The sequence below is a fragment of the Lissotriton helveticus genome, chromosome 5_1, assembly GCF_964261635.1.
Source record: "Lissotriton helveticus chromosome 5_1, aLisHel1.1, whole genome shotgun sequence".
Classification (NCBI taxonomy): domain Eukaryota; kingdom Metazoa; phylum Chordata; class Amphibia; order Caudata; family Salamandridae; genus Lissotriton; species Lissotriton helveticus.
Window position 1 is genome coordinate 2,012,231,560 of NC_136065.1, and position 24,528 is coordinate 2,012,256,087.

A 24,528-nucleotide genomic window follows, 5' to 3' on the forward strand; every position below is an offset into this window, starting at 1 on the left:
GCTTGTCTTCCACGTTCTGTAGCTGAGAGGGTTGAAATGTGAGCTCCGCTCTGCAGATCGCTCTCCCCTGTCTGCCCCTTGCCCCCTCCTTCAGACGGCAGCTGGTCCAACAAAGATCAGTGAAACAAAATGAGCACCGGAATGCCCTGCTCTTCCGACAACCCCCTTTTCATTTTCCGAATTATAAATTAGTCCCTACAATAAAAGAAGGGCCTCGAGGTCGCGTCCACATAGTGTGATTCTGGGCAAATCACTTAAACTCACCGTGGCTGAATGTGTTATGTAACTACGGTGCTCATGTAAAGCGCTCCAATACCTTTGGTTCGAGTTTTCGCTATATAAAATATGCACAAAAAGAAAAAATAATGACGCCGCACGATGCGTCTTTCCTTGCCACATAATTTAGCTAACCCTGCTGCACGATTCCTATGGCTCTGGTTAGAGGCTTGTACAAAAGTTGGCATTATTGGTTAAACAAGCAATAAAAATGCAATAGGTCTAGTTTTTTGTAGGCATGGGGATTACAAGTAAAATGGTGAGCTAGCGCTGTGATTTGAACCTGCTTTCAGCAAACTCTTAAGTTGGTTATTTATATGCGCCATGAGACTCCCTCACGGGATGTGATATGTCTGCGCAATACAAATATCCAGACTAGACTTATATAAATGGGTGGTATGTAGCAATTATAAAGTTTTTGCTTTGATTTTTCCTTAGCAAACTCAGCTTTGTATGACATTAACTGCATAAAAACGTTCGGCTTTCACATCTGTGTGTGAATCTGTATAAACCCTCTGCCTGGCGGTTTAGGATGCATTCATGTATATATAGCGCGAGCATGGTGCACGCTTTCATTTACTTTAAGTTTAATGGCTTTCGTATCTGTTGGTGACTCTGTATAAACCGGAGCCGCCCTCTGCCTGGCAGTCAGTACTGCTCTGTCCCCTGGTTCTAAGTGACAAGCAGCCACCACTACGGAGCCGTTGCCCAGCCTGGCGCTAAGTGCTAACTTCTAAGCACTTCACAGCCTGCATTGCTCTGCGGATCTGAGCTTTTTCGGGGCCGGTGCCCAGTGCCAGGCTGTTCACAGCCCTTGGTCAGGGGCTGGTGCACAGCGTTTAGCTCTGAACTGTTCCCCTGCCCCTGGGTGCGCAGCGGCAAAGGTGTACAGCTATTCTCCTAAGGCTGTGAGCTGAATGTCACCCTGTGCACTCTGAGCTTCGCAGTGCTCTGGTGGAGGGCTGGCTCCTAACAAGTACTCCGCGGCAAAATGTTACCGGCCCAGTGCTCTGAGGTGACGAGCCCACCCCCACTTCTCCCCCTTCCCCTCCCTCCTCGTCTTTGTACGTTCGCCCTGGTATCCCGGACGTGCGGGTATTGTATATATGTGGTGTCAGTTTGTCTGGTTTGCTCTTTGTGTGTAGGTGTTGTGCGCTTCTGTCTGCATGTCTATGTGTAGTTTAACAATTTACTTGTGACATTTCAAAGTGGTGGGGCGTCAAGTGATTTGCATTCAGCACCGTAGCGAGCGAGCGCAGCGAGCGAACCCGAACCCCAAAAGGGGGGTTTGGGGGGATTACCCCCCCCCACGAAAATTTTGAAAAAAAAGAAGAAAAATCGTGCATTTTCAAGCAAATTTGAGAAAGCAGGAAGGTTAATAAAGCAATTGTGAAAGTGCAGTTATTACATTAATAGATGGCATAACATAGGTAGCTGCTTATTCAGTATAACCACAGAGCTTCATTCATTCCGTCCTATTACGCTCTTACGCTCAGGTGCTGAATTCAGACTATAAGACTTTCATGAAAATCTGAGCTCTAAGAGTAGAAGAAGTTGCACAGCAGTTGGAAAACAGCCTTCACAAAGCATCAGGAAAATGAGAGGCAATTACTTGAAAGCAAACTGAAAGCAATGCATCAAGTAGTAACTTAAAGCAATGCATCCAGCAAAACAGTGCATGCAGTCAACCATACAAAAGTAAACTAAAGCAAGTGTGAACCTGTGAACCTTCACTTTGAAAGCAGGGTGCTAGTCAACAGGCCAGTCACATACATTTAAACTGAAGAAGAGTACACCTCAGCATGCAGGCACCAACATAAAAGCACCAAGCAAGTCAAACAGTTTAATGAAAGAAAAATGACTGGTCAAGTGAAGGAGCTGTAAGGAACCTAAGCGCACTGGTGTTGATACCAATAACAGGGCAGCTCTGGCTTTCTCAGGGTGGGTGTCAGCTGTGTGATGAAACCAGCATGTGAAGCAGTTACCTCAAACTAAAACCAATGCACTCATCAAGACAAGGAGTTACATGAAATCAAATAGAAAACCACCATCAAGCCAGGTAGTCACCAAAAGGCAAATTGAAGTGACTGCACACTATGGGAAGTGCACTTCACCAGCCAGCCTATTACACTAAAGGAAAATAAAAGCAATGCTCCCAGTAAACAAGACAACATAAATTGAAAATGTTGCCCAGCAGGACCAACAGTCACAAAAAGTAAAGAAACAACAAAAAGTAAAGAAACAGAACGAAGTCAGAGGCACTCCAGGAATCCAGGAGGGTGGTCTGGTGGACTGTTCATGAAGGCTGAACCTGGTTCCCCAGAACGAAATTCGGCATCTCTGGCGTAGTGCCACATCCCCCAATGAACACCATACTATCCCACTGAGACACCCACACTGTCTTCAGCTACAACCCAGTTGTGCCCTGCTACATATACCTGGATGCGGCTCAATTTAAATTATGCACAAGAGTGATATGCTGCCTGGAAAAAAGTACCTTCCTGGAAAAAGCAAACCCTCATATGGATGCAAGATTAAGTAAAGCATATGAAATGTAAGTAGAACAACATGGCAACCTTAACACTTTTATACTTATTATTCAGCAATCAAGAGTGTTTTTTACTGAAACTTTAAGCACCACTACAGATCCCTGGGGGGACCAGTATCACGGTGTATTGCTTATATCCTGTGAACCGTGAGCAGTATGGTTTAAAAAGACTACATTACTCAACACAGAGCCACTGCTTGTTTTTCTTTTTTTTTTCCTGTTTCATTATTTTTCATCTTTCCACTCCCTTATTGTTTCGAGGTCTCAGTTACTTTTCTTTTGTCCTCCACATGATAAATGCGCCTTCCTTCCCATGATTTCCAATCTTTCCCATCCACTCCTGTGATTTAACCTCTCAGTTCCCAGGTCACCCAATACCTGAAAAGTGGAACTGGGCCCCAGGACATGTATTAAATAGCCCCACATCCTCCACTGTCTCTCATACTCAGGTACTTATGAAGTATTTGGTGACCTAAACATGGCCACCGAGATGGACATTAGCCATGTTGAAGTACATGGCTTTGAAATCAGGCACAAGTCAAGGGTGCACATGGGTCAACAACAGACCAATTCGGTTGGCTGAAAGCCCCAATAGGTAAGTATATTGTATACAATTTTAGGAAAATCAAAATGTCTTGGCTACCACAAGACCTAAAAACATCCTTGTCAAAGTCAAATTGTGGACCGCTGTTCCAGAGTCTCTGAGAAAGTGTACCTCATTTCTTCAATTTCAGAAAAAGCTGAAGACATGGTTATTTTAAACAGCGGCTATGTCACCTTAGCTTATTGACGCGCGTATTAATAATGCTCATATACTTAATAACGGTCATATACTTAATGCCAGTTGACTGAATTGTTTGTAATGCATTCATTAATACTGCAAACGCTCAACAAAGCTACAAATAACGTAAATCGTGCGCAATGTCAATATCATCATTCCTTTGTTAATGCGATGGGTGGATTGATGGGGAGAGGGTGGGTGGATGGATGAAGGGTGTATGGTAGGACTGGTGAAAGGCTGGCTGGATGGATGAAAGGGTGGGTGGATGCATGGACGGATGAAAGGGTGGGTGCGTGAAGGATTGGTGGATGGCTAGATGAAATGGTGCATGGATGAATGGATGTTTCAAAGGGTGGATGGGTGAAGGATGGCTGGATGGGTATGTGGATGGACCAAAGGGTGGGTGGATGGATGGATGAATGGGTGGATAGTTCGCAAACAAATACTTAATAATTGCTTCATGTAAGTCTGTACAGGGTGGATGGATGGAATTGCAGGCATAATCATTTCAGGGCCTTTTGTAGACGGGAGGAGCGAGCTGGACAATAGTGTTTAGTTCTCGGATTTCATAGATTTGGATTGCCTCAAAAGGTCAAATTATTATCAAAACGGGTACATTTGGTCATGAACAGAAAGCAATTAGTTCTGCAACTCTTCGAAAATGATAAATGTGATAAAGATAAAAAACGAGTCACGCAGACGGTTAACACCATACGTGACACATTTATCAGTACTGCAGACATAATCATTTCAGGGCCTTTTGTAGACGGGAGGAGCGAGCTGCAATAAATGTATTCACAAATACCTCTGTCGTTCCATTACGTACATGAACTAGGTTTAAAAAGAAAAACTAGCCATGTTTAAAGAATCAGGTCGTAAATCATGTACAGTCAGTGCCAGTTTGCGTTCCCATAGAAAACACTGTGCATTAAAAATGTAATTGCAAGCGAAAGAAACGTACACAGCAGAAAAGAAAAATGCACGTTAGAAATCCGATTATAAAGCTGATCACATTTTATGCACAGCGAACCAGACTATCCCGAACACTAATGGTATTTACATAGCGCTTCGTACCGCTTTGGGTGGCGTACAGGTGCCTTATCGAACGGGTAGCAAGCGCAATCTGCGAAATGCGTGGCTGACGAAATATGCACCGATATAAATTGCACTTTAGGGAACAGATTTTAAAGCCAATCACAATTCATGCACAGCGGACCAGACTATCCCCAACAGTAATGATATTTACATAGCGCTTCATAACGCTTTGGGTGGCGTCCAGGTGCCTTATAGGACGGGCAGCAAGCACACTCTGGGAAATGTGTGGCTGGCTAAATACGGACCGATATGGGATATGTATTCTTGTCTTTTTTACAACAATTTCATTTCAGTAGGATAAAAGAGCAGTTCACACATGAAACAGAGGGGTACAAAAAACAAAACGCGTTGTCGGGGCGTGCGATTTCGTGGTCTGCGAAGTTAAGTACTGCCCAATAGCAATCAACGTATTGGCGTTGCAACAACTGCCTCTCCCTCCCTCTGTGTCACTCCATCCCTCACTCCCTCCCTCTGTGTCACTCCCTCCTTCTCTGTCACCCCCTCCTTCTGTGTCACTCCCTCCCTCTGTGTCACTCCCTCCCTCTGTGTCACTCCCTCCCTCTGTGTCACCCCTCCCTCTGTGTCACTCCCTCCCTCTGTGTCACCCCCTCCTTCTGTGTCACTACCTCCCTCTGTGTCACTACCTCCCTCTGTGTCACCCCCTCCTTCTCTGTGTCACCCCCTCCGTCTGTGTCACCCCCTCCCTCTGTGTCACCCCCTCCTTCTCTGTGTCACCCCCTCCTTCTCTGTCACCCCCTCCTTCTGTGTCACTCCCTCCCTCTGTGTCACTCCCTCCCTCTGTGTCACTCCCTCCCTCTCTGTCACTCCCTCCCTGTGTCACCCCTCCCTCTGTGTCACTCCCTCCCTCTGTGTCACTCCCTCCCTCTGTGTCACCCCTCCCTCTGTGTCACTCCCTCCCTCTGTGTCACCCCTCCCTCTGTGCCACTCCCTCCCTGTCACTCCCTCCCTGTGTCACTCCCTCCCTCTGTGTCACTCCCTCCCTCTGTGTCACCCCTCCCTCTGTGTCACCCCTCCCTCTGTGTCACTCCCTCCCTCTGTGTCACTCCCTCCCTCTGTGTCACCCCTCCCTCTGTGTCACTCCTCCCTCTGTGTCACTCCCTCCCACGTTCTATCCCCTCCTCCCTCACTTCCTCCTACTGTCCTTCACCTCACACGTTTCTCTTCCACCCAGCTATCTCTTCTCCCTTGCTTGGGTCACTCTTTCCCTCAACCCTCCCCCCCTATGTTTCACATGCTCTTCCTCTTCCTTCGTGCCTGCCCTCCCCTCTCAGCAGTGACCTAGCGTCTCTCCTCACCCCCTCTCTCCCTCCCTCCCCCCTAGAGATGCCTGGTTACAGGTGGCGTGCTGGGTCATTCACATGTAAATCGGGGGTGTAAACAGCACAGTGAGTTAAGAGCATGTTTCACAGTGTACTGTGCTTTGCTCACTGTTTACATTGAAACACAGAAGCCAGTGGCTGATGCTAGCCTCATGCTGTCTGCCCTTTTCTCCAGCCCCACCACCCAACCTTTTACCCTGGCTCTCCCCAACATGTGCTTCTGTTGGTTTGTTTTTGGACTCTATAGGAAGAAATGTGCGCACTTCCTGATGGGACAGGCAGGCAGCTGGACCCTACAGGTGTAGTGTACTTGTATATGTTGCGAAAAGCGACCTTTAAGATTTATGAAATGTAAAGAATATCTTCTTGTTATATAAATTGTATATATCAATATTAATTTACTTGTATTCGGTGTTACTTTTTACAGAATATTCGCATGAGATTTAGTTTTCTGCAATGTTGTAAGATTTCAAGAACTTATTCGAAGTAAACTTTTATGACAGATTGAATTGTTATGTTTTATGATAAGACAGTAACCGAACTCGGTCATATGTTGTGACTTTACAAAGCTGCAGGTTTTCATCTGTTCAAAATGAACAATAGAAAGGGGCCAGCTCGTTTTGTATTTATTTATATGGCGTATGGTTAAGACGTGGTAGAGAGAGCGAGCGAACGTAAGAACCTCTTGTTCAAATGTGCACTTCACACTTTAGGTGGAGTCTGGGCAGGTCAGTGGGACGGGCCCTGCAGACGGCAGAGCCCCCCCGTTTACAAGGCGTTCGCTTCTCTCAATCCTCAGCTGCTGATATTACAGTCAACGTCACCGAGGAAGCAGGAAAGGTTGGACATGGACTGATACGACAACAGAGCATTCTTTAAGAAAGACCTCGCGTTTCCAGAGCTAAAATGAATTGTTTGGTACTGGTAATAAAGTAAATAAATAAAATAAACTCACTGTGGAAAACCAGAATCGGGCACCGCCGGCGCCAACGACCAGTCCTCCTTGGCTTGCGCTGCGAGACGAATGCTGCCGCCGGGCCAACCCCACGCGCGGCATCCAATGGGATGCTGCGCAGGTGTACCAGCCAATCCTGGCCCTGCACCAGCGCCAGGATTGGCTAGGGGGTCACATTTGCTGCTCGCCCTTTTCGCCCTTAGGAAACCCGGGCTACAGCAGCACTGTGAAGCACCCCATGGTCCCACTGGGGAACTTACAGTGCGCATGCTTGAAAAAGTTGAAAACGTTCTGAAGCATGCGTACTGTAAGTTCCCCAGCTGGACTGCGCACTACGGTCTGCTGCAGCCTGAGTGTGTGGACTGTCACTCAAGCTGCAGCCGGCCATCCCCCCCCTGCGCAATTTTTAAGATACGGCCGGCGGCCGCGATGCGTCCATGGTGGCTGGCGGGGCTCCGCCCCTACGCTCCAATGGACGCACCGCTCTGTATATTTTTAGGGTTCACCCCACCCACAATGTTTGTATCCCTTTCCGCACACACTTTCTCTCCTCGGCCCAGCCCCTCCCCCCTCCATTCAATTGCTGCTAGTCACACGCCAACAAAAGAATAAACAGTCGGCCTCAACACCTGCCCTCCAGCCCTTTTCGGCTGCTTCAAACACTTTTCTAAATCTTATCTTTCACACCATTTGGCATTGCCTTGCCGCATAACTCTTTTCGCCATTTACTTGCTTTTAACCTTCCCCGTGTTGGCCCTCCTTTGACATGTTCTACTGCTAATCAAAAGATCGTATAGCAATAAACAAACGCTGTAGCAGTTGTAAGCTGCTATCCCTCAATAAGCATTCACCCACTCACTATTACTACAGACATTTAATCTGATTCTTCATATTTCATTTTGCCCTTATTAATTAATTTCCACACTTACAAGCAACTGTACTCTAATACGGCTTTATAAACTCCTTCATGAACTGTGCACAATACAAGCCTGGAGCCGCATATTTAGCCCACACCTCCCCTCCCTTTCCAAAGGCCTCTACAATAGCAGTTTCAGATTAATATGCTCAATAGGCATTTGCAATGCAATAGGTCTCGCATTTGCGGTACTTTGAGCTAAAGGCATTCTAAATGACAATGCCTTTTATTTATGTGTTTAGAAAACCTGAAAGCAATGCGTAAACAAGTACTTTGCACTTATAGCCATTGCTTACGAGAAGCAAAGCTGGCAGTAACTGCGCCTCTTTTACTGACAGCCGGACAATAAGTACAAAATGCATGTTTACACACCCCTTGTATGTTTTCAAAACACATAAATAAAAGGCATTGTCATTTACAATGCCAATAGCTCAAACTCTTGCAAATGCGAGACCTATTGCATTGCAAATGCTTGTTTTTTAATTCTTTAGTTTCTTCTTATTGCTTTATGTGATGTGACACAGATGAGATGCTTTGTAGCAATCCATGGAATCCTTTCTCTTTTCTACATTACTTTGAACGATTGTAAGATGTCATATTGTATTACCTCGCTTCATTTAATATTGAATACTGTGAGTGAATAACTAAAAATCAATAAAAGATATTTTTTTTAAAACTAAAAAAAAACAGTAAACGTGTATTTAATTGTTAAGAATTTCTGAGGTACTTTCTCCCTGTACTTTACTCCTACTGGCAGGGACTTAAATATTCATGGATCTCCCTGTCACTATCTGATGGGGGTGTTGGGTGATGATCAGAACTAGGTTTATTCTTAAGGGAAAAGAGTAATAATGGTAGGCAATACAACATAGCATATAGCTTATTGATCTCACTCTTCAAGAGGCTGTTCAGGCGCTTGACGATACCATTACTTTGAGGATGGTATACAGAGGATAATTTATGTTTTATCCCTAATTGTGTTGTAATATGTGTGAAAATTGAATTCATGAAGTGTGTGCCATTGACGGATCTTGTGGAATTCCCCATTGTGGAATTACTTCACAAGTCAGAAATGTAGCTGCTGACTTAGCACCACAATGGATGCATGGTCCTGCTTTGATCCATCAAGAAAAAGGTCAAACCACAACTATGAGGTACCTGTAGTTGCTGCACCTATCTATCATATCCACAAAGTCCATATGAAGGGCTTTAAAAGGACCTTGTGGACTTGGATTGGTAGAATTTATCACTTTTAGGGCCAGATGTAGGAGCCAAAATACCGGTCGGTAACGGCCGATTTCGGCCGTTACCGACCGGTATTTAAGAATTGGCATGTAGGGGGGCAATTTTACCGATTCGGTAAATTTACCGAATCGGTAAAATACCGAATCTGTATATTTACCGATTCGGTAACTTCGGGATGTAGGTGGGACTCTTCTGAGTCCCAAAGGCCGTTCAGATTCGGTATTTTACCACCCAATCCAATTGGGTGGTAAAATACCGAATCCAGGTGTGCATGCACATGTGTGCATGCACACCTATGCCATGTGACAGACAGACATGCCCTTAGGGCATGTCTGTGTGCCACATGGCACACATGCCTGTATTTGGGGTGCTAGAGGGTGTCAAAGTGACACCCCCTGCACCCTTGCTGGAATCGGTATTTACCGAATCGGTAAATACCGATTCGGTAATGCCCATTGATTCCTATGGGCTTCAATGCCCATAGGAATCAATGGGCATTACCGAATCGGTATTTACCGATTCGGTAAATACCGATTTTTACAGATTCGGTCATTCAATTACCGATTTTACCTAATTCTCCCTCCTTCTATTTTACCGATTCATAAATACCGAATCGGTAAAATTCGGTATTTATGAGTCAGTAAAATAGAATTACCTACATCTGGCCCTAAGTGTGGGATTAGGAGAAAATTGTTGATAAACAATACATCTATGAAGATACTTGGTACGAATGTCATGCAAATTGGGAACAAACCAATCAATCAATCAAGTCATTTATAGAGCGCACTACTCACCCGTAGGGTCTCAAGGCGCTAGGTGGGGGGGGGGGGGTGCCGTTACTGCTCGAACAGCCAGGTCTTGAGCTTCTTCCTGAAGGAGAGGTGGTCCTGGGTCAGGCGCAGGTCGGTCTGGAGTGAGTTCCAGGTCTTGGCGGCCAGGTAGGAGAAGGACCTTCCTCCTGTTGTCGCTCTTCGGATGCGGGGGACGGCGGCGAGGGCGTGGCTGGTTGATCTGAGGTGGCGCTTGGGAGTGTAGAAGTTGATTCGGTTGTTGAGGTAGCTCGGGCCTTGGTCGTGTAGGGCTTTGTGCGCGTGGGTGAGGAGACGGAAGGTGATTCTGTTGTTGACGGGGAGCCAGTGCAGGTCTCTCAGATGTCCGGAGATGTGGCTGTTTCGTGGGATGTCGAGGATGAGTCTGGCTGAGGCGTTCTGGATCCGCTGGAGTCTCTTCTGGAGCTTGGCGATGGTTCCGGCGTAGAGGGCGTTGCCGTAGTCCAGTCGGCTAGTGACGAGGGCCTGAGTGACCGTCTTCCTGGTCTCGGTGGGGATCCACCAGAAGATCTTCCGTAGCATGCGTAGGATGTTGAAGCATGACGAGGAGACGGCGTTGACTTGTCTGGTCATGGAGAGGGAGGAGTCCAGGATGAATCCCAGGTTGCGTGCGTGGTCCGTCGGTTTGGGTGCGGTGCCCAGGGCGGGGGGCCACCAGGAGTCGTCCCAGGCGGAGGGCGAGGAGCCCAGGATGAGGACCTCCGTCTTGTCTGAGTTCAGTTTCAGGCGGCTGGTCGTCATCCATTCGGCTACATCTCTCATCCCTTCGTGCAGGTTGGCTCTGGCGGCGGCGGGGTCGTTGGTCAGGGAGAGGATCAGCTGGGTGTCATCGGCGTAGGAGATTATGTTGAGGTTGTGTTGGCGTGCGATGGCCGCGAGGGGGCTCATGTAGACGTTGAAGAGGGTGGGGCTCAGCGAGGATCCTTGAGGGACGCCGCAGATGACTTCGGTGGCCTCTGACTTGTACGGTGGTAGGCGGACTCTCTGTGTTCTTCCGTTGAGGAAGGAGGTGATCCATTCCAGTGCCTTCTCCTGGATTCCAATGTTGCCGAGGCGCTGTACCAGGGTGCGGTGGCAGACAGTGTCGAAGGCCGCGGAGAGGTCCAAGAGGATGAGGGCCGCTGTTTCTCCGTTGTCCATCAGGGTTCGGATGTCATCGGTGGCAGCGATGAGGGCGGTCTCGGTGCTGTGGTTGGCTCGGAAGCCAGACTGTGAGGGGTCGAGGGATCCATTCGTCTCGAGGAAGGCGGCCAGCTGTTTGTTGACGGTCTTCTCGATGATTTTGGCCGGGAACGGGAGGAGCGAGATGGGACGGTAATTCTTGAGTTCGGTGGGGTCTGCTGTAGGTTTCTTGAGAAGAGCGTTGAGTTCTGCGTGCTTCCAGCTCTCCGGGAAGGTGGCGGTGTCAAAGGAGGTGTTGATAATGTCCCGCAGGTGGGGTGCGATGACAGCGTCGGCTTTGTTGAAGATGTGGTGAGGGCAGGGGTCAGTCAGAGATCCGGAGTGGACGGAGTTCATTGTGCGGATGGTGTCTTCGGTGCTGATCGGAGTCCAGGTGCGGAGGGTGGTGGTGGGTGGCGTTGTTGCGGTTGTGGCGTGCGTTGGTTGGATGCTGAAGCTGTTGTGTATGTCCGTGATCTTGTTGTGGAAGTAGGACGCGAGGGAGTTGCAGAGGTCTTGCGACGGGGTGATGTCATTGTTTCCGGCGTTGGGGTTGGAGAGCTCTTTCACGATGTTGAAGAGTTCCTTGCAGTTGTGTGCGTTGTTGTCCAGCCGGTCCTTGTATGTATTTTTCTTGGTGGCGCGGATCAGTTGGTGGTGTTTCCGGGTGGCGAGCTTGAGGGTGGTCATGTTGTCCGTAGTTGGTTCCCTTCTCCATACTTTCTCGAGGGCTCGGCAGTTCTTCTTGGAGCTCTTGAGTTCGTCGGTGAACCATGGGGTTTTTCTGCTGCCGGGTCTGCTGGGCGGGGTTCTCAGTGGGGCGAGTTCGTCCGCGCAGTTGTTGATCCACTTCGTGAGGTTGTCGGCGGCCTGGCTGGGGTTCGCTGAGCTGGCGGAAGGGTGCTGGCTCAGGGAAGCGGTGAGCTGGTCGGCTGTGATCTTGTTCCAACTTCTTCGGGCAACCTGTTGCTGGTGTTGGTGGATCGTCGTTTTTTTGAAGGTGAAGTGGACGCAGCTGTGGTCCGTCCAGTGGAGTCCTGTTGCGTGGCTGAAGGTGACGTCTTTGCTGGATGAGAAGACGGCGTCGAGTGTGTGTCCGGCGAGGTGGGTGGGGGTGGTCACCAGTTGCTTGAGTCCGAGGTTGGCGAGGTTGTCGAGCAGGGCGATGGTGTTGCGGTCGCTGTTGTTCTCCAGGTGGAAGTTGAGGTCTCCCAGGAGGATGTAGTCGGCGGAGGGGAGGGCATGCGGGCTGATGAAGTCGGCGATGTCCTCGCTGAATCGTGTGCGTGGACCCGGGGGTCGGTAGATCAGGGTGCCTCTGAGGGTGGTCTTCGGGTCGGTGTGGATCTGGAAGTGCAGGTGTTCGGCGGTGATTAGGGTGTCGTCGGTGTTGGTCGTGATGCGGATGGTGTCTCTGTGGATGATGGCGATTCCTCCTCCCGTCTGGTTGGCGGTGCGGTCCCTCCGTGTGATCTTGTAGCCCTCTGGGATGGCGATGGCGATGTCGGGCGCTGAGGAGGCGTTCATCCAGGTCTCTGTGAGGAAGGCGACGTCAGGGGCGGTGGTGTCGAGGAGGTTCCAGAGTTCTACGGCGTGTCTGTGGATGGAGCGGGTGTTGAGTAGGATGCACTTGAGGTGGTTGCTGCTGGTGTTCGGCTTGGCGAGTGCTGGTGCAGGGTACGTCCGGATGCAGGTGAACTTGCAGGCGTGGCAGCTGAAGGGTCCGTGGGTGTGCTTCGGGGTGGCTCGGTGACATCTCGGGATGGCGCCGGTGTTGAGTGCGATGAGTTCGGTGGCGTCGTAGGTCCGTCGGGTCGGCTTTCGTCGGTGGGGGCCAGGGGTCCTGGCCCTGGGCGCGGTCCAGGCGCGGACGGGCGCAGACGGGCTTACCTTTGGCGCGCCTTCGGCGCACAATCGGCGCGCCCGCTGCGCGTCAACGCTGCGCGTTCGAACGGTCGCCATATATGGCGAAGTGCGCGGGTGGGCGGAGCAGCTGGGAGGCTTGTATTTGCATAGATAAGTGATCTCTTGAACTGTGAGCTGGTAAATGCAACTGATCAAGAGCTAATATAAGTAAGGCCTGTGGAATCACTGGTTTACCTGTAGACAATTGTTTATATATTAGGTCATCCCCTGATTGGATGCATCCTCCCATAACAGTTTTTCATGTTAAGGAGCAGCTTCCTGAAGTTCTTGCAGATGTCTCAGCATAATGAGGGGTGTCATTGTCTGTGGTGAGATTAGATTCAGGCCGTGAGGTAGTCAGAGCCACCAGAACAGGAACATATTGTGACCCTGATGGCACAGGCAGGGGTGTGCGCCTAGCTGCATCTTTAGCTTCCCAATCCGCAAGTGCATTACCCCGAGACACAAAATCCTGTCCACTTGTATGTTCTGCACATTTTACAACTGCCACTGCCTGTGGTAACACAAGTACCTTAATTGGAGCCTCTAGAAGGTTTTTATGCATAATAGGACTTCCGTCTGACTTAAGGAAACCACTCCTGTTCCATCTCATAATGCAGCAATATACAGTGGTTGTCACATAGGCTGAATCTGACAGCGTAATGACTTTCCTGCTCTTTGCTAAAGAGCCGGTATTAATGCTATTAATTCTGCTGCTTGAAATACTGTGAACATCTGCTTTGCTGGAACAATTTTTTTCTTATAAAGTTTTGCCTTTCTTATTTTTTTGTCTTGCAGCAGATTTATATAGTGCAATTTATCAGCTGGAGAGATAAAGTGATTTGTCTAGAAATTAGAATCACAGGATGTTGCACCACAGAGTCTCGTACAGAGATCCCCGGCTCTCGAGTCAGCAGCACTGACCACTGCACCACATCCTCTCCACCCCTGTGATACTTGTTTAAATAGTGGCACGAATGTGGTGGTAAATGTGTTTGTTTTATCTTAGGGTAACCTCCTTTCTAGGTGAAAATAGCAAGCATCTGGTTTTCTTTTCAGTTTTTGCTAAGGGCGAGTAGCTGTCTGCAGCCTAGAAAGGAGTGTGATGTTCTGTAATCCCTTAGAGGAGGTGCTTGTATTGGCTGCCTGTGTGCCTCGCGTGCTTGGAGTTCAGCGGTGGTCTGTGCAGGTAACAGAGGTGGGGCCGGGTAAGGGGGGATTTTGAGGGAAAATTCAATAAATAATTAATTTTCCCTCAGCCCCCTCCCTTGAAATCCCCCCTTACCCTGCCCCCCCCCCACCCCACCGCTCTTACCTGCACGGACCGCAACTGTTGCAGCTCCTCGGACTGGAACTCAAGCTGAGTGAGTTGCACATATATAAGCACTGTCTGAAGCCGCGCGCTTTTGGAGTCAGCGGAGCCTGCACTGGATGGGGAGCTCTGGGGAGGGGCTTTGAGCACTTTTGCTGCTTTTTCTTGCTCACAGACTTGCAGCTCAGTGTGACAGTGGAAAGAGGCCTACTATTTTAGTTCAGATACCGCTTGTATGCACAATTAAACCCTTTCCGTAGTAGCAGCCCTTAGAACATCTCCTGAAGCTGGGGACCCCCGGTGAGACTTTTTACCCGTTGGTCCACTTGGCCCCGGCACACATTGGACTGCACATTTTAGCCAGTACAAGGACTACATCTTGTTGCCTTCTAACACCGCAGCCGCGGTAACCAAGAGGGGCGCGGGGCTTCAGTCTGTCTCACATCGGCCTCCTCCTCTGTTGCACTTATTATTCATCACATAGGCGAAACTGATGCATTACCAATGCTTGTTTGTTCAGGCGTGAACGCTCATTCACCTAAGTCTCATATGTCTTTTTTTCATGTCCTAAACCTCTTTCTTTAGATTGGCTCTCAGCGCTGCCGGGTAGTCCCTGAGTCCTTCCAATATGGATTCCATGTATTGTTAAGTGATTGGTGGGTCGTTGGTAGCTGTTGCTGTCTTGGATGGTGTTCCTTCCTGTACTTCTACTAGTTTGTTTTTCCAGTAGGGATAGTTTTAATAGCACTCACAAAAGACTCTAGTAGTAGTAGTGCCATTCAGAGAATCCCTGCAGCTTGTTGACCTGTACCAGATGGTTATCCGCTCAGAGGGAAGTCTCTCCTGTTATTTTCCTTTTCCATTTGACTGGTGTGAGTGTTGTATACCATACCTCAATGATAATAGGGCAGCTGGAGGTAGGCCACTTAATAGGTTACTCCTATGCAAGTACTGTACTGGGCACTTGTCCTTCGTTGCCTAGAATTCAGTGCGATATGCGCGGTCTGCCGCAGAGCACCATATCCAATGACTGATGACGAGCAGGCGTGTCAACTTGTATTAGGAATGGGGTCAGCTATGCCCAGTCTCCCCGCATAAGTGGACTTGCAGCATTTGGTGTAAGCCACCCGGGGATATTACTCTGCCAGATAAAAGTCCTCAGATGTCGATTAAGGAGGTAATTGTCTTCATTTCCCAGCACTGACAGAAGCCTCAGTGAACTAGAAGTCCCTAGCCATGATAACTTTATTTACTCTTCAAAAACGCACCAGAGAGTGTGCATAATGAATATTGGCTTCCTATAATGCTTGTTTTACCATTTTACATTGGTATGCTGTGTGTGTCCCTTCTGCCCCTCCACAGCTTCCCCCACCTCCCCCCCAGGTGCTTAGACCATCTACATTTCTATAGGTTATTGTCACAAAGTCCCTACAGTTTTGGCTCTCACCGCCTCTCTGGGGAGAAAGGTACCCTCCGGGTATCTCACAGCTGTCCATGTATCCAAATACATATTTGTAGGTGAGACATTTAGAATAAAAAAGACCTGCCAGAGACCTGGCAGGGATTAGGAGGGGCTCAGCTGGTTCCTGTGCCCTTCCCAAATCAGTATGCACAGTGGAGAAGTGTGGCTCAATGGTTAGAGCGGCAGATCCTGATGCAGAAGTCTGGCCCGGGACCAGGGTTCAATTCCCGCCTCGGCGGGTCTTGGGCTCAATTTCCTCAGACCTGATAATTCTCGCCTCGGTACCTATTCTAATCATGAGTCTCACTCTGCAACTCTGGGCAATAGCTTGCTTAATCTCCACAACTGCCCCAACAACGCTAGGATGCCTGGCTTCACCTTGGGGGTGCCCAGGAGTGGGCACTTCACAGGGAAAGGCCAGGAAGGGTTCCTCAGCGATATTCGTACAAGCGCCGAGAGGCCTCTGGGTAGTCGTGCGCTATACAAGTACCTCTACATTTACATTTACTAGATGTTATTAAACCCTACCTTGTTGTAGAACATATGGATCAGAGGTGTCAAGATAATATTGATACCAGCAACAGCAAACAATGTTAGAGATAATAGAAAGCCACCAAACATTATGGTTATGTTGAAATCCTAACGCATTCATACTTAGATCTGCTTATCTGTTTCAAACTGCGCCATACCTTCATCTACCCTGGAGCCTGCGATGCACAGAATCCACTTCATCGAAGAGACATGAAACCCGTTATTGGTCTTGGTTGCTTGGGGACCTGTTGTCGATATAACAATATGAACATGAATTTGAATTGAACACAACAAACATTGTTAGCCATATCGCCTTAATCCTGTAAAATAGCAAGTGGAAACATGTTTCTCAAGGTACTCTATCGTACATGGTAGTTGATAATAAACAGGGCCACTTGAGTTCTGTAATTCTGCAACTAACTAGTAAGAGAGGGCTGTCACCCACAGAAAACCTCTTTTGTAGAGCCGGCTTCCAACCGCCCAAAAAGAGGGGTCAGCATGAGTGGAAGCCACGTCAAAACCTTGATTTAATAAAAGGACTCGCACCCGCACGGTTGTGTGACATGCCTCCTCATCGCCCGGCATACTAATCTTAACCGGGCAGCATCAACCCCTCTCCTGGAGGGAGCTCTTCTGGGCAGTGAATGCTTTTTGGGGGGATCAGGAATTTTTTTTATTGACTTATCGTAACCTTATGAAACTTTACTGTTGACTATCTCAGGCAATGTTAAAAACCGAGCGAAGCTTAACCTGCTGAAACATATAGATCTATGATGGTAGGAGCGGCGTCAGTCACTACTCCAGTCCGGATAAATCCAGCTCTCTTTTTAATATTACCTATTGGTGCCAACTAAACTAATGAAGCTAGGCCCATTGGCTTTGCCACTGCTTATGTAACATTTTGAAACAAAATACTTAATAATAATAATAATAATAATACTGAGTTTTGTATAGCACAAACAGCAACCTCACAGGGAGGTGTCCCGGCGCTGAGAGAGCAACAAGAGTAAACTGAGTGGTTCAAAAAAGAAAGCAACAGTGGAAGAGATTAATGATTAAAGCCACGTCTTTAGCTGTTTCCTAGAGCAGGGCTCTGAATTAGCATTGCGAATAGCAAGTGGTAGGGTAAAATAAACTTTTTGAAATTGGGCGCGTTTCGTGGACGGGACGGAGTGCAGACGTAGAAAGCAGCACACTTTGGGGAAAGCCACTTGAACAATAAAGAAAGTACGGTGGCGGCGGTAGGGCGCAGCAGAGGAAGGGTTTAAGCAGACAGAAGAGAGCAGGGGAGTAGGCGGGAGCTACTGCTATGTAGATAGGCGGGGAGGAGCCTGCCTTAGCCAGGCCGGGCTGCTGCCTAGTCCGGGGCAGTGGAGAGGCGGGGGTGAAAGAGAGGGCGGGGTGAGGATGCCCTCCCACTGATCTCACGCACATTGCCCGGGCAGGGACGGGTGCACTGCACCGAGCAGCGAAGAGCCTGAGTTGAGAAGAGACACTCTCTGCCTTTGTTTCCACCTGGCCCTCCACAACGAGAGTACGAGGTGGCACAGAAGCGACCACCCACCCACCCACCCTCCGCGCCCAAACGCCCTCCTTGCCGCAGGTGAGTCCCCTCAAGTGAGTGTCTGTTGCGGATCCAAGCGAGCGTCTGTTGCGGATCCAAGCGAGCCTCAGATTCTTGTTTAAATAGTGACCGAGCAGTCAAGGCGCCCGTTGGTGCCTTTTGCGTTGAAGGTTATTTTGTTCGCTGTCATGGAACCTAGCAGAGAACGAAACCGAAAGCAGCATCCTGGCGGGAGGGAGGTGAAGAGCAGGAACTTGCTGTGGCCGTTGTGGTCCAGTATTTTCATGCATGCGGTTGGGCGTTGTTTCGTTTGCTGGCCAAGAGTGCTTAACACGCATTTCTAAAGCCAATATGTTTCGTCTATGTGAGACCTATTGGTGTCATTGGGGTCAAAGGCATGGCTAGAGACAATATTCAGTTTTTTTTCTGTCTTTCACCTTCAGACAAATACATAAAAACAAGCATTTGCAATGCAATAGGTCTCGCATTTACCAAAGTTTGATCTATTGGCAATGAAATAGCTTAGACTCGCAAATGCGAGATCTGTTGCATTATAAATTACACAAGCCTATTAAAAATATGGGCGGAGAGTGGGCTGGACTTCAAAGCCACGCTCCAATACTGCATGCCTCGCTGAAGCGCTTGCGCTGCCCAGGCTCGACCTAACGAGGCACAGCTTAAATGAACAAGCATTTACAATGCAATGGTCTCGGCAATATTATAGGTAGAGCTATTGGTATTGCTCATTATTTTTTTAACTTTTTTGTATCCCTAAATCAATGGCATTGTAATTTCTATTAACATTAGCTTTTTTTTTGCATATGTGGTACCTATTGCATTTACAGAGAGAGAGTGAGGTAGTGAGATAGAGAGAGAGAGTGAGGTATTGACATAGATAGAGAGTGAGGTAGTGAGAGAGAGTGAAGTAGTGAAAGAGTGAGGTAGTGAGGGAGAGGGATGTTGTGAGGTAGTGAGATATAAGCACAGAGTGATGTGATGTAGTGAGATGGAGAAAGAGGTAGTGAAAGAGAGTGAAAGTGAGTTAGTGAGATAGAAAGAGTGATTGAGGTAGTGAGTTAGAGAGAGAGAGAGCGAAGTTGTGAGCTAGAGAGTGAGAGAGTGAGGTAGTGAGAGAGTGAGGTAGTGATGTTTTGAGAGAGAGAGAAGTTGTGAGATAGTGAGGTAGTGAGATAGATAGAGTGGAGTAGTGAGGTAGAGAGAGTTATGTAGTGAGGGAGAGGTAGATAGAGAGTGAGGTAGTGAGAGACTGAGTGAGGTAGTGAAAGAGTGAGGTAGTGAGGGAGAGGGATGTTCTGAGGTAGTGAGATAGAAACAGGGAGTGAGTTTGTGAGGTAGTGAGATAGAGTGAGGTAGTGAGAGAGAGAGAGTGAGGTAGTGAGAGAGAGAGAGTGAGGTAGTGAGTTAGAGAGAGAGTGAAGTTGTGAGGTAGTGAGGTAGAGAGTGATGTAGTGAATTTTTGAGGGAGTGAGTCGTGATATAGTGAGGTAGTGATAGTGAGATAGAAATAGATAGAGTGAGGTAGTGAGATAGAGAGAGAGAGTGAGCTAGTGAGATAGAAAGAGAGTAAAGTTGTGAGGTAGTGTGTTTGAGAGTGATGTGGAATGCATGGCATGCTAACAATAAGCAATAAACAAACATGCTACAAATACCTCCCACCCCAAGACCGGCACTTACCTCTCATGCCGCTGATCAGCACACATAAGCTGTCAGGAGAAATAAGAACAATCTATCCCAGGCTCATTAGTGCTCGTTCCACTGCCCATCATGGACCGGGCATAAAAGGCAACAGTTTCCTGATACACCGCCAAACTCTCCAGGCACAAGAGAAGCGAGAGCGGCGACCTCATCAGCGGGAGGGGGCGGGAAAAAGACACGGACAGCGGGAGGGGAGCACCCCTGGGAGTTGGAAGGCCCGCTTTGGCCTGTCTCTATCGAGAGAGCCTGCTTGCTGTCACTTGGGAGCAGGCCTTGGATTAGAGGGATCCCTCAGAGGCTGCAGCGCCTTTTTGTAAAGTGATCTCCTCCAAACACATTCCCAAAACCCCAAACAGGAGGTGAGGAAGGACCAGGGCACCACAGCGAACAGGCAAGGCCCAAGCTAGTTAATGGGGCTTTAAGGGGAAACAGAGGCCCGGACTGTATCACGTCTTCAGAGGCATGAGAAACATAACTGAGGCTATTGCTCCAACAGCCACAAACAAGCTTTCCCCTACAAGGTTTTTTACTGTCTTCTTTTTTGCCTGACACTCAAACAGTTGCTTCAAATAACACACTTAACACCATAATATGCCACCTTTTTTGACAAGGATTCATGTATATCAAGAAAGTTGAGTTTTTTGTTCATGAAGGAAAGATGCACCCGCCTTGCCTAAATAACCAGAAATCATCTTGCAAAATGTTGCTAGGCTCAGGAAAGCCAATTTCGATGAAACTGCAAAATCTTTGTATCTCCTTATTCACATTCCACCTGTCCTTCTCCACTGCATTATGCTTGATCACCCAGTGCACAAGCCTTTGCGGTACAACCTCTGTCCACACCACATGCGTCGCTGACCATAACCTCCATATCCTCTTTTATTCGCCGTTCATTATTTTCAGCAGAGCTACACCAGACCATTGAACCAAGTCATTTAAAGGAACATCTAAGCATGTGGTTTGCCTGAAGCCTCTCGCGGATTCAATAGTTACCCCTCCCCGATCTACTACAGACGTGACCGGTCACTGCCCAGTTGGCCTCACCCTAAAGACCTCTTGCCGGTAACAGGACAGGCTTGGCTCCAATAACTTCGGCCCCTCTCCACTCCACACTGAGAAATACCAAGTTCTACCCAAAATCCAATACAATATTCCAACACACACAGTCCCAAACCCCCTCTACGATTCTTCAATCAACCTTATATTCCAACATTAGTTACCGACAACGCTCCTCCAAAATTCGTTACCGACTAAGCTGTTCTCATTTCTCATACTGCTTTTCTGTAAACACAATTATCACACTCGTCCTCTACACCTCCGACCGTACCTTATGGATCCGTTTCAGCGCCATGCTGGGTTCGTTCCGGGGCTGCCTCTGGTCCTAGCTCTGGTGAGTGCAGGGGAGGGTCAGGTGAGGTCAGGGCACCGCGGGAGTCGGCAGCTGGTCTACCGGCGGCGGGCAGGCATGGCTCCTGCTCACGGAGCTGCTGCTGCTGTTTTGAATTGGCGGGGGGCTGCTGCACGCGCTCCACCGCCTCGCGGCCCTCGGACTCCGCCGCTGACAAGTCACCGCTGCTACGGGCCGCGCGCCCTGCTCCTCCGCCGCTCTTGCCTCTTTATCAGCGGCGCGAAAGGCCTCTCTTGTGTTTCTTGAAAACGCACGCTCTGCCGTTTGACCAGTTGGCCTAGCTTGTATTAAACTGAGTTTTCAGTTTGCCTTTCATAACTCGGATTACACTTGAAAGTATGCCCCTCCGGCATGTTCTAACATGTTTCCGATTGCATTCTTTCTCCAGGTTTTGGTGGTGTTCGGCTACATGGGCGAGAAGTTGAATTAAAAAAAAAAGATGAATTCAAACAAATATATTCTGGACGATTTAGCGAGGGCAAATCACATGCAGCGGCTTTGCTCCAAGCAAGCATGCTTGTTACCTAAAGTGCCTTTCAGTTCCTCCTCCCTCTCCTACCGCGTGGACCTAGCCTCTGCGGTGACGTCACCTGAAAGTCCAGCGCTCAACCCCAGCAAGCTGCCTGGTGTGCTAAACAGACAACAGTTAGGAAGCTTACCTGGGGGCAGAAGGCAAGAACGAGGAAGCGAGAGTTTGTGCCTCCGACGCCTGGAGCTCGGAACGGGAGGAGGGAGAGCTCAGGGCGACGAGAAAAAATGGCGCCCGCCAGCTTCTGAATTTTTCGGATTCGGGGGCGTGGTTTTGCTGTCCTGAGTGACGGACGACGTCACTGTCTAAAGAACAGCAAAATCTACGCCCCCAAATCCGAAAAAGACGGAGCCTATTCCGAGGGACAGCTCTCTCCTCCAATGGCTGGCCTCCGTTTAGGAAGCCAGCCAATGGAGGGAGAGCCAAAAAGAGGGAGGGATAAAGCAGCCCTCTTACTGACAATAATTCTCGGACTTCCGGTCTGCCTTCGGCAGGCCGGATATTACCGAGACCTAAAAATACGGTTAAGTTAACCTCTATTAGTTCATGCCCGCAGAGGACTGTGTCTGTAACCAGAGCGCCACAGAACTGATCCTGATTGGTTGAGTGGAGAACAGTGACTTTTGTACATTTAGTGGCACGATGTCCCAGTCTGCGACAGAAAGCACTGTGAATATGTAAGTAATTAGCGTAAACTTGCATTACACATAGTATGAGATATGTTGCAAAAATGTTTTACAATTAAAAAAAAAGTGCTTCCATAATATTGGTTTCAGTAATAGCCAGACTGTATGTGGTGCATTTTAAAAACAATGTAACTGACCTTTAAAAACACACACTTAACAGCTCAGCTGGTAACTCCTTTGCAATATCACTCAAAAATAATAACTCTGTGTCATCAGGAAGCTCCATCAATTAACACAAATACTGGCTTCCGAATACCCTTTACATTTGCAGATTAATCAGTTGTGCACATTCATATTTCTTTCAGGCAAGTAGGCACCCTGGCAAGAAGGCTTGTTTAGCTGTCTGTGGTGTGGAGTGCAAAAAAACAATGGATTTAGGCCCAGATCCTTGTACTGGGGTGAATGTATGACATTGTTCTACATTCTATCCATCAACTGTGTTTTTTGCAATTGTTTAGCTGTCTGTCCTTCCCTGTTTACTCTTTAACTGAAGCATTTAATCTGATGGAATTAACCGTCCGGGACCATTGTCTTTTCAGAAAAAGTAGGTGAACTGTCTTAATTACATTTAAAGTATGGGCATGTTAAGCCCCTCAGATCTTGCAAACTCGCCCACTGCCTTTAAGCAATGTGCTCAGCAGCCAGTGCAGCTGTACAATATACCATAATAGCACTGGAGGATGGGGGGGGGGATGCAAGCAATCCTCTCCAGGATGTGGTGTAATGGTCACAGCTGCAGACTGGGACCCAGGTTGGAGTCTGTGTCAGCTCAACACCCTGGGATTCTGGGCAAATCATTTAGTCACCCCACACCAAAAAGCCCCGTTAATGTTCTTGTGCTTACTTTACCTATATTATTACTTTGCATAGACGTTTACCAGCAGCAAAAGGCATGCACATACTAGCGCCAGCTCCCACTAAATGCTAAGGATACCATATACAGTGCAAATACCGTTTGCACTGTTTGCAACCCTACTGCCTGTGTCTATATGACCCTAGAATCAATGTCAGCAGCAGTCACGTTTAACCTGTGCAGTGTCAGGTGAGTGGTATGTAGATAATTAAACTGAGTATATGAGAACTGAGTGTTTCTGGAGACCTGACGGGGTTATTGAAGGGCTATAGTCCAGTCTTAGTCCAACATGTATCTGCCGAGTACTCTCTCCTATACAGTTCTAGCTATAGCCACATCATCTATTGTCATGGAGTGTAAGTGTTGCATAGGCTATATTTCTTTTTGCCCTCCTCCCTCCAAATGTCAATAATGTCCGTAAGACATTGTGTTAAGGGCGCAATTTGTGGATAAAGAAATGTGTCATAAGAAAGAAGAACTTGAATCCACTTAAAGTGTGGTACAAAAGTACTTGGAAACAAGTTAAAGTAGACTTAAAGTGCTTAGAACCACATGCAATGTAGTAAATTAAAGAAGAAAGCAATTTTTGGGTTCCATACGCATTTTCTTGCCCTGTACATTGGGAGTCGCAACCTGGGACCTGGCTCTAGCCTGACTGAAGACCATAGAGGACAAAAATATGTTCAAGGCACGATGGTTAGTTTAGTTTGTTATGCAGCAATGGCCTTTTTAGCAGAGGGATGCGATTGTTTTATGAACACCACTTTGTGAGTACCAGTTTTTGACTTGATGGAGAGTGTGTTGGAAGATGGAGACAGAGGTCTCCATTTGTTGTGTAAATGGATTCATCCGGACATGGTCTTCCCCATTGTTTCTGGCAAAGGTGCAATTTCCAGAGGTTGTCTGCTTGGTGTAGGCTCTTCAAACATGATTGTGCTCATATTTAGGGTGTTTCCGATTGAAATACCTCATGTGGAACCTATTGAATGAAAAAAAAATTGTGTCTGCTGAACAGAGGATAGATACACTAAGACTTAGAATTGTGAACTGTTCTTGATCGGTTCTAGAACCCTAATAGTAGTATCGGCATTCCCTCACTGTAACATGATAAGATTGAATCTCCAGTTGGTTCCAGATTTCTCACTTTCAGCCGAGGTGGTACTCTACAGAGTACTAGATGTTTTCCTGTGATGTAGAGCTGCTGCTGTCGCTGACGGCCAAGCCCCAAGAGGTGAGAGGACATCAACCGGACAGTCTGAAAGGAACTACTGGAGAATCTTGGGGACTACATTGCCTCTTGAGAGGGGAGAGCGTAAGATGTCCCTCTAGAGTGAGCCCAGCCGATGTGCCTGAAAGGATATCCTACGAGGCCAGATTAGCATGGGAGTGATGCAGAAGACAACTCCATTACTTGT

The 24,528-nt window shown here is 48.0% G+C and overlaps 1 protein-coding gene across 1 annotated transcript in view; it reads left to right on the forward strand.

Annotated features, from left to right (window-relative positions):
• Window positions 1–17,783: 17,783 nt before the first annotated feature.
• Window positions 17,784–24,528, forward strand: part of LOC144756182 (E3 ubiquitin-protein ligase TRIM39-like) — a 132,603-nt gene continuing 125,858 nt past the window's right edge. The window contains exon 1 of the mRNA XM_078645774.1: window positions 17,784–17,960. The gene's annotated coding sequence lies outside the window, so the exon portion shown is untranslated. The remainder of the gene's footprint in view (window positions 17,961–24,528) is intronic.